Below are 8,303 nucleotides of genomic sequence, written 5' to 3' on the forward strand. Positions count from 1 at the left end.
AGCTTCCTCGCCTCTCTCAGCCTTCATAAAACTGATGAGAGTTAGGGCCTCACTCTGCATTAAGTTTCAGTTAAAGGGAATGTTATGGCTGGTTTGATCTTCCATCCAGACTACTAACAGTTTCTTCACATTAACAGTAAGGCTGTTTGGCTTTCTAATCATTCATGTGTTCACTGGAGTAACACTTTGAATTTCTTTTAAGAACCTTTCCTATGCATTCACAACTTGCCTAACTGTTGGTCTAAGAAACCAGATTTCAACTTATCTTAGGTTTCAATGTGCCTTCCTCGCTAGGCTTAATCATTTCTAGCTTTTGGTTTGAAGTGAGAGACATGCAATTCTTCCTTTCATTTGAATCATTAGAAGCCATTATAGGGTTATTACCTGGCCTGATTTCGATATTGTTGTATCTCAGGGAACAGGGAGGCCTAAGGAGAGGAAAAGAGATGGTGGAATGGCCAGTCAGTGGAGCACTTAGCACACACACAACTTTTATCAATTAAAGCTTGCTATCTTATGTGGGCATGGTTCACAGTGATAATAGTAACACCAGACATCACTGATCCCAGATGACCAGAGCAAATATAATAATAATTAAAAAGCTTGAACGGTTGTGAGAATGACCAAAATGTGACCAGAAACATGAAGTGAGCAAATGCTGTTGGAAAAAATGGTGCTGGTGGACTTGCTCAATGCAGGGTTGCCATAAATGTTCAGTTCGCAAAAAATTTAATATTTGCAGAACACAATAAACTGAAGGGCAAAAAAAAGAGGTTTTCCCCTTGCTGCTTGGTTAGGGAATGCTCTCCTCACTCTGTGCATTGTTGCTTTCCAGTTCAAAATCAATACTTCTAGGGCTGAGGTTTCCCATACAGATTCTCTGGGGAGTTATGGGAGCAACGAAGAGTGGGGAAGGACTGGTCATCTGTAAATCAGGGACTTGTGAACTGGGTCATCCATTTTTTAAAAATTTAATTTAATTTAATTTAATATTTTTTGAGAGCGCATCTCTCATATTTATTGATCAAATGGTTGTTAACAGTTAACAACAATAAAATTCTGTACAGGGGACTCAATGCACAATCATTAATCCACCCCAAGCCTAATTCTCATCAGTCTCCAATCTTCTGAAGCACAACGAATAAGTTCTTACATGGTGAACAAATTCTTACATATTGAATAAGTTCTTACATGGTGAACAGTACAAGGGCATTCATCACAGAAACTTTCAGTTTTGATCACACATTATGAACTACAAACAATCAGGTCAGATATGAATATTCATTTGATTTTTATACTTGATTTATATGTGAATCCCACATTTCTCCCTTATTATTATTATTATTATTATTTTTAATAAAATGCTGAAGTGGTAGGTAGATGCAAGATAAAGGTAGAAAACATAGTTTAGTGCTGTAAGAGGGCAAATGTAGATGGTCAGGTGTGTGCCTGTAGACTAAGTATTAATTCAAGCTACACAAGGGCAACAAAACATCCATGGATGCAGAAGATTTCTCTCAAAACGGGGGGGGGGGGTGAGGTTCTAAGCCTCACCTCTGTTGATCCCCAATTTCTCACCTGATGGCCCCCCGTGACTGTGCCTGTCTTAGGTTGTTCCTCCCTTGAGGAATCTTACCCGTCTCTGACTAACCAGTCATCTTCCAGGGCCATACAGGAAAATGTAAAGTTGGTAAGTGAGAGAGAAGCCATATTGTTTGAAAAGGTTAGCTTTTTACTTCTTTGCAGATATATGCCCTGTGGCTTCTATGCCCAGCATTTGTCTTGAGGTATCTTTACCACTTGGAGGAATTATAATACTCGGTAAATTCAATATGAGGCATGAATTCTATTTAAAGGTTGTAATTCGGAAGGAAGAAGAAAAGCTATAGAAGTAGCAGATGGAAGAAAACATGGGAAGATTGATTGTTTCTTTGACATAACTTCTTGTAGAGTAACTTAAGCATGTATAGGTTTTAAGCTACTAATTAAATTGTGCACACACATTAATATAATAGGAATACAGTTACATAAGCAAAGCAGATCTATAATTACCAGCCATCTCCAGTGAAACCAAGAAAACCAGTTAGGCACCCTAAGCATTTGTGAAAACTTATCTATGATATGATGGATATCGTCTAACTGAATTTGAATAGTTTGAGAAAAATCAGACAATTTAAAACAACACATTCCTGGGAACTGTTCACATCCCATATGTTCTTTTAACAGTAGATAGTCTGTAGACTCAAGATTTTGGAGCGCTGCAACTTGCACTTCCCCTAATTCTTGGTTGAGTTCCAACAGTATAGATCCAGTCAAATTTGTTATTTTACTGTATGCACAGGCCAGCTTAGATATCTCCCCGTTCATTCCAATGGCAATTCCAGGAACCAGTGGGGTGAAGGCAGCTACAACTGCAACAGTGCCAGGATCTTTGTTGACATTTTTTGATGATCTTCTTCTGGAATGACTCTTCCAGAGTATGTTGATGTTGGAACTTCTTCTTCATATCATATCTTATTTCATTTTCTGGGTAGCCAAATTGGGCTTTGATCGTCTGTATAAACACAAACAGACACTTTGCCCACACTTTGATATGCCCTTTATACAACTGTGAAGAACTTATTGGAGGTCACCACACAGGAACTGCTTTTTTTTTTTAAGAGAAAGGAATGTTGTCAGAAAAATGTACTTCCATAGCTGATCATCTGACACCCTTTAAGTGATAAAAATTAAGGATATTTAAAGTATGCATTAATCGCTGATTTACAGTTAGTTTTATCCTATCAGGGAGTAATCCCCCCCTTTTTTTGTTATCATTAATCTGCAATTACATAAAGAATATTATGTTTACTAGGCTCTCCCCTATACCAGGTCCCCCCTATAAACCCCTTTACAGTCACTGTCCATCAGCATAGCAAAATGCTGTAGAATCACTACTTGTCTTCTCTGTGTTGTACAGCCCTCCCCTTTCTCCCACCCCCCTTTATGCATGCTAATCATCTTCCCCCCCTTATCCCTGCCTACCCACCCATCCTCCCCAGTCCCTTTCCCTTTGGTACCTGTTAGTCTATTCTTGGGTTCTGTGATTCTGCTGCTGTTTTCTTCTTTCAGTTTTTCCTTTGTTCTTATACTCCACTGATGAGTGAAGTCATTTGGTATTTCTCTTTCTCTGGTTGGCTTATTTCACTGAGTATAATACCCTCTAGCTCCATCCATGTTGCTGCAAATGGTAGGATTTGTTTTCTTCTTATGGCTGAGTTAATATTCCATTGTGTATATGTACCACATCTTCTTTATCCATTCATCTACCGATGGGCATTTAGGTTGCTTCCAATTCTTGGCTATTGTAAATAGTGCTGCGATAAACATAGGGGTGCATCTGTCTTTCTCAAACTTGATTGCTGCATTCTTAGGGTAAATTCCTAGGAGTGGAATTCCTGGGTCAAATGGTAAGTCTGTTTTGAGCATTTTGAGGAACCTCCATACTGCTTTCCACAATGGTTGAACTAATTTACATTCCCACCAGCAGTGTAGGAGGGTTCCCCTTTCTCCACAGCCTCACCAACATTTGTTGTTGTTTGTCTTTTGGATGGTAGCCATCCTTACTGGTGTGAGGTGATACCTCATTGTAGTTTTAATTTGCATTTCTCTGATAATTAGCTATGTAGAGCATCTTTTCATGTGTCTGTTAGCTGTCTATTTCTTTTTTGGAGAACTGTCTGTTCAGTTCCTCTGCCCATTTTTTAATTGGGTTATTTGTTTTTTGTTTGTTGCGGCGTGTGAGCTCTTTATATATTTTGGACGTCAAGCCTTTATCGGATCTGTCATTTTCAAATATATTCTCCCATACTGCAGGGTTCCTTTTTGTTCTGTTGATGGTGTCTTTTGCTGTACAAGAAGCTTTTCAGCTTAATATAGTCACACTTGTTCATTTTTTCTGTTGTTTTCCTTGCCCGGGGAGATATGTTCAAGAAGTGGTCACTCATGTTTATGTCTAAGAGGTTTTTGCCTGTGTTTTTTTCCAAGAGTTTAATGGTTTCATGACTTACATTCAGGTCTTTGATCCATTTTGAATTTACTTTTGTGTATGGGGTTAGACAATGGTCCAGTTTCATTCTCCTACATGTAGCTGTCCAGTTTTGCCAGCACCATCTGTTGAAGAGACTGTCATTTTGCCATTGTATGTCCATGGCTCCTTTATCAAATATTAATTGACCATGTATGTTTGGGTTAATGTCTGGAGTCTCTAGTCTCTTCCACTGGTCTGTGGCTCTGTTCTTGTGCCAGTACCCAATTGTCTTGATTACTATGGCTTTGAGGTAGAGCTTGAAGTTGGGGAGTGAGATCCCCCCTACTTTATTCTTCTTTTTCAGGATTGCTTTGGCTATTTGGGGTCTTTGGTGTTTCCATATGAATTTTTGAATTATTTGTTCCAGTTCATTGAAGAATGTTGCTGGTAATTTGATAGGGATTGCATCGAATCTCTATATTGCCTTGGGCAGGATGGCCATCTTGACGATATTAATTCTTCCTAGCCACGAGCATGGGATGAGTTTCCATCTGTTAGTGTCCCCTTTAGTTTCTCTTAAGAGTGACTTGTAGTTTTCAGGGTATAGGTCTTTCACTTCTATGGTTAGATTTATTCCTAGGTATTTTATTCTTTTTGATGTAATTGTGAATGGAATTGTTTTCCTGATTTCTCTTTGTGTTGTTTCACTGTTAGTGTATAGGAAAGCTACAGATTTCTGTGTGTTAATTTTGTATCCTGCAACTTTGCTGTATTCCGATATCAGTTCTAGTAGTTTTGGGGTGGAGTCTTTAGGGTTTTTTATGTACAATATTATATCATCTGCAAATAGTGACAGTTTGACTTCTTCTTTACCAATCTGGGTTCCTTGTATTTCTTTGTTTTATCTGATTGCCATGGCTAGGACCTCCAGTACAATGTTAAATAACAGTGCGGAGAGTGGGCATCCCTGTCTAGTTCCCGATCTCAGAGGAAAAGCTTTCAGCTTCTTGCTGTTCAGTATAATGTTGGCTGTGGGTTTATCATATATGGCCTTTATTATGTTGAGGTACTTGCTCTCTATTCCCATTTTGCTGAGAGTTTTTATCATGAATGGATATTAAATTTTGTCAAGTGCTTTTTCAGCATCTATGGAGATGATCATGTGGTTTTTGTCTTTCTTTTTGTTTATGTGGTGGATGATGTTGATGGATTTTTGAATGTTGTACCATACTTGCATCCCTGGGATGAATCCCACTTGGTCATGGTGTATAATCTTTTTGATATACTGTTGAATTCTGTTTGCTAATATTTTATTGAGTATTTTTGCATCTACATTCATCAGTTATATTGGTCTGTAGTTTTCTTTTTTGGTGGGGTCTTTGCCTGGTTTCAGTATTAGGGTGATGTTGGCTTCATAGAATGAGTTTGGGAGTATTCCCTCCTCTTCTATTTTTTGGAACACTTTAAGGAGAATGGGAATTATGTCTTCTCTGTATGTCTGATAAAATTCTGATGTAAATCCGTCCGGCCCGGGTGCTTTGTTCTTGGGTAGTTTTTTGATTACCATTTCAATTTCTTTGCTCGTAATTGGTTTGTTTAACTTTTGTGTTTCTTCCTTGGTCAGTCTTGGAAGGTTGTATTTTTCTAGGAATTTGTCCATTTCTTCTAGGTTTTCCAGCTTGTTGGCATATAGGTTTTCATAGTAGTCTTTAATAAATCTTTGTATTTCTGTGGAGTCTGTCATGATTTTTCCATGTTCATTTCTTATTCTATTGATTTGTGTTGATTCTCTTTTTCTCTTAATAAGTTTGGCTAGAGGCTTATCTATTTTGTTTATTTTCTCAAAGAACCAGCTCTTGGTTTCGTTGATTTTTGCTATTGTTTTATTCTTCTCAATTTTGTTTATTTCTTCTCTGATCTTTATTATGTCCCTCCTTCTGCTGACTTTGGGCCTCATTTGTTCTTCTTTTTCCAGTTTCGATAATAATCATGTTAGACTATTCATTTGGGATTTTTCTTCCTTCTTGAAGTGTGCCTGGATCGCTTTATACTTTCCTCTTAAGACTGCTTTCGCTCCGTCCCACAGAAGTTGGGGCTTTATGTTGTGTTGTCATTTGTGTCTATATATTCCTTCATCTCTATTTTAATTTGTTCGTTGATCCATTGATTATTTAGGAGCATGTTGTTAAGCCTCCATGTGTTTGTGAGCCTTTTTATTTCTAGTTTTATACCTTTGTGGTCTGAAAAATTGGTTGGTAGAATTTCAATATTTTGGAATTTACTGAGGCTCTTTTTGTGGGCTAGTATGTGGTCTATTCTGGAGAATGTTCCATGTGCACTTGAAAAGAATGTATATGCTGTTGCTTTTGGATGTAGAGTTCTATAGATGTCTGTTAGGTCCATCTGTTCTAGTGTGTTGTTCAGTGCTTCTGTGTCCTTACTTATTTTCTCCCCGGTGGATCTATCCTTTGGGGTGAGTGGTGTGTTGAAGTCTCCTAAAATGAATGCATTGCAGTCTATTTCCCCCTTTAGTTCTGTTAGTATTTGTTTCACATGTGCTGGTGCTCCTGTGTTGGGTGCATATATATTTAGAATGGTCATATCATCTTGTTGGACTGAGCCCTTTATCATTATGTAGTGTCCTTCTTTATCTCTTATTACTTTCTTTGTTTTGAAGTCTATTTTGTCTGATATTAGTACTGCAACCCCTGCTTTCTTCTCGCTGTTGTTTGCCTGAAATATGTTTTTCCATCCCTTAACTTTTAGTCTGTGCATGTCTTTGGGTTTGGGGTGAGTTTCTTGTAAGCAGCATATAGATGGGTCTTGCTTTTTTATCCATTCTATTTCTCTGTGTCTTTTGATTGGTGCATTAAGTCCATTTACATTTAGGGTGACTATTGAGAGATATGTGCTTATTGCCATTGCAGGCTTTAAATTTGTGGTTACCAGAGGTTCAAGGTTAGCCTCTTTAGTATCTTACTGCCTAACTTAGCTCGCTTATTGAGCTGTTATATACACTGTCTGGAAATTTTTTTCTTCTCTCCCTTCTTATTCCTCCTCCTCCTTTCTTCATATGTTGGGTGTTTTGTTCTGTGCTCTTTTTAGGAGTGCTCCCATCTAGAGCAGTCCCTGTAAGATGCCCTGTAGGGGTGGTTTGTGGGAAGCAAATTCCCTCAGCTTTTGCTTGTCTGGGAATTGTTTAATCCCACCATCATATTTAAATGATAGTCATGCTGGGTACAGTATCCTTGGTTCAAGGCCCTTCTGTTTCATTGTATTAAATATATCATGCCATTCTCTTCTGGCCTGTAGGGTTTCTGTCGAGAAGTCTGATGTTAGCCTGATGGGTTTTCCTTTATAGGTGACCTTTCTCTCTCTAGCTGCCTATAAAACTCTTTCCTTGTCCTTGATCCTTGCCATTTTAATTATTATGTGTCTTGGTGTTGTCTTCCTTGGATGTTTTCTGTTGGGGGTTCTGTGTATTTCCGTGGTCTGTTCAATTATTTCCTCCCCCAGTTTGGGGAAGTTTTCAGCAATTATTTCTTCAAAGACACTTTCTATCCCTTTTTCTCTCTCTTCTTCTTCTTCTGGTACCCCTATAATATGGATATTGTTCCTTTTGGGTTGGTCACACAGTTCTCTTAGTATTGTTTCGTTCCTGGAGATGCTTTTATCTCTCTGTGTGTCAGCTTCTGTGCACTCCTGTTCTCTGGTTTCTATTACTTCAATGGCCTCTTGCATCTTATCCATTCTGCTTATAAATCCTTCCAGGGTTTGTTTCACTTCTGTGATCTCCTTCCTGACATCTGTGATCTCCCTCCAGACTTCATCCCAGTGTTCTTGCATTTTTCTCTGCATCTCCTTCAGCATGTTCATGATTTTTATTTTGAATTCTTTTTCAGGAAGTCTGGTTCGGTCTGTCTCCTCAGGTGTTGACTCTGTGATCTTTGTCTGCCTGTAGTTTTGCCTTTTCATGGTGATAGAGATAGTTTGCAGAGCTGGTACAAGTGACGGCTGGAAGAGCTTTCCTTCTTGTTGGTTTGTAGCCTTCCTCTCCTGGGAGAACAGCGACCTCTAGTGGCTTGTGTTGGGCTGTGCACACAGGGCTTCTGCTTTCTGCCCGGCTGCTATGCAGTTTATCTCTGCTGTTGCTGTGGGTGTGGCCTGGCTCAGGCTGCTGCTCCAAAATGGTGGAGCCCCATTGGAGGGAGAGCGGCTGGGAGGCTGTCTGTCTCCATAAGGGCCTCCGTGCTCCCTGCTGCCCAGGGGGTTAGAGTGCGCAGAGATCCCCAGA

The sequence above is a fragment of the Manis javanica genome, chromosome 16, assembly GCF_040802235.1.
Source record: "Manis javanica isolate MJ-LG chromosome 16, MJ_LKY, whole genome shotgun sequence".
Taxonomy (NCBI): Eukaryota; Metazoa; Chordata; class Mammalia; order Pholidota; family Manidae; genus Manis; species Manis javanica.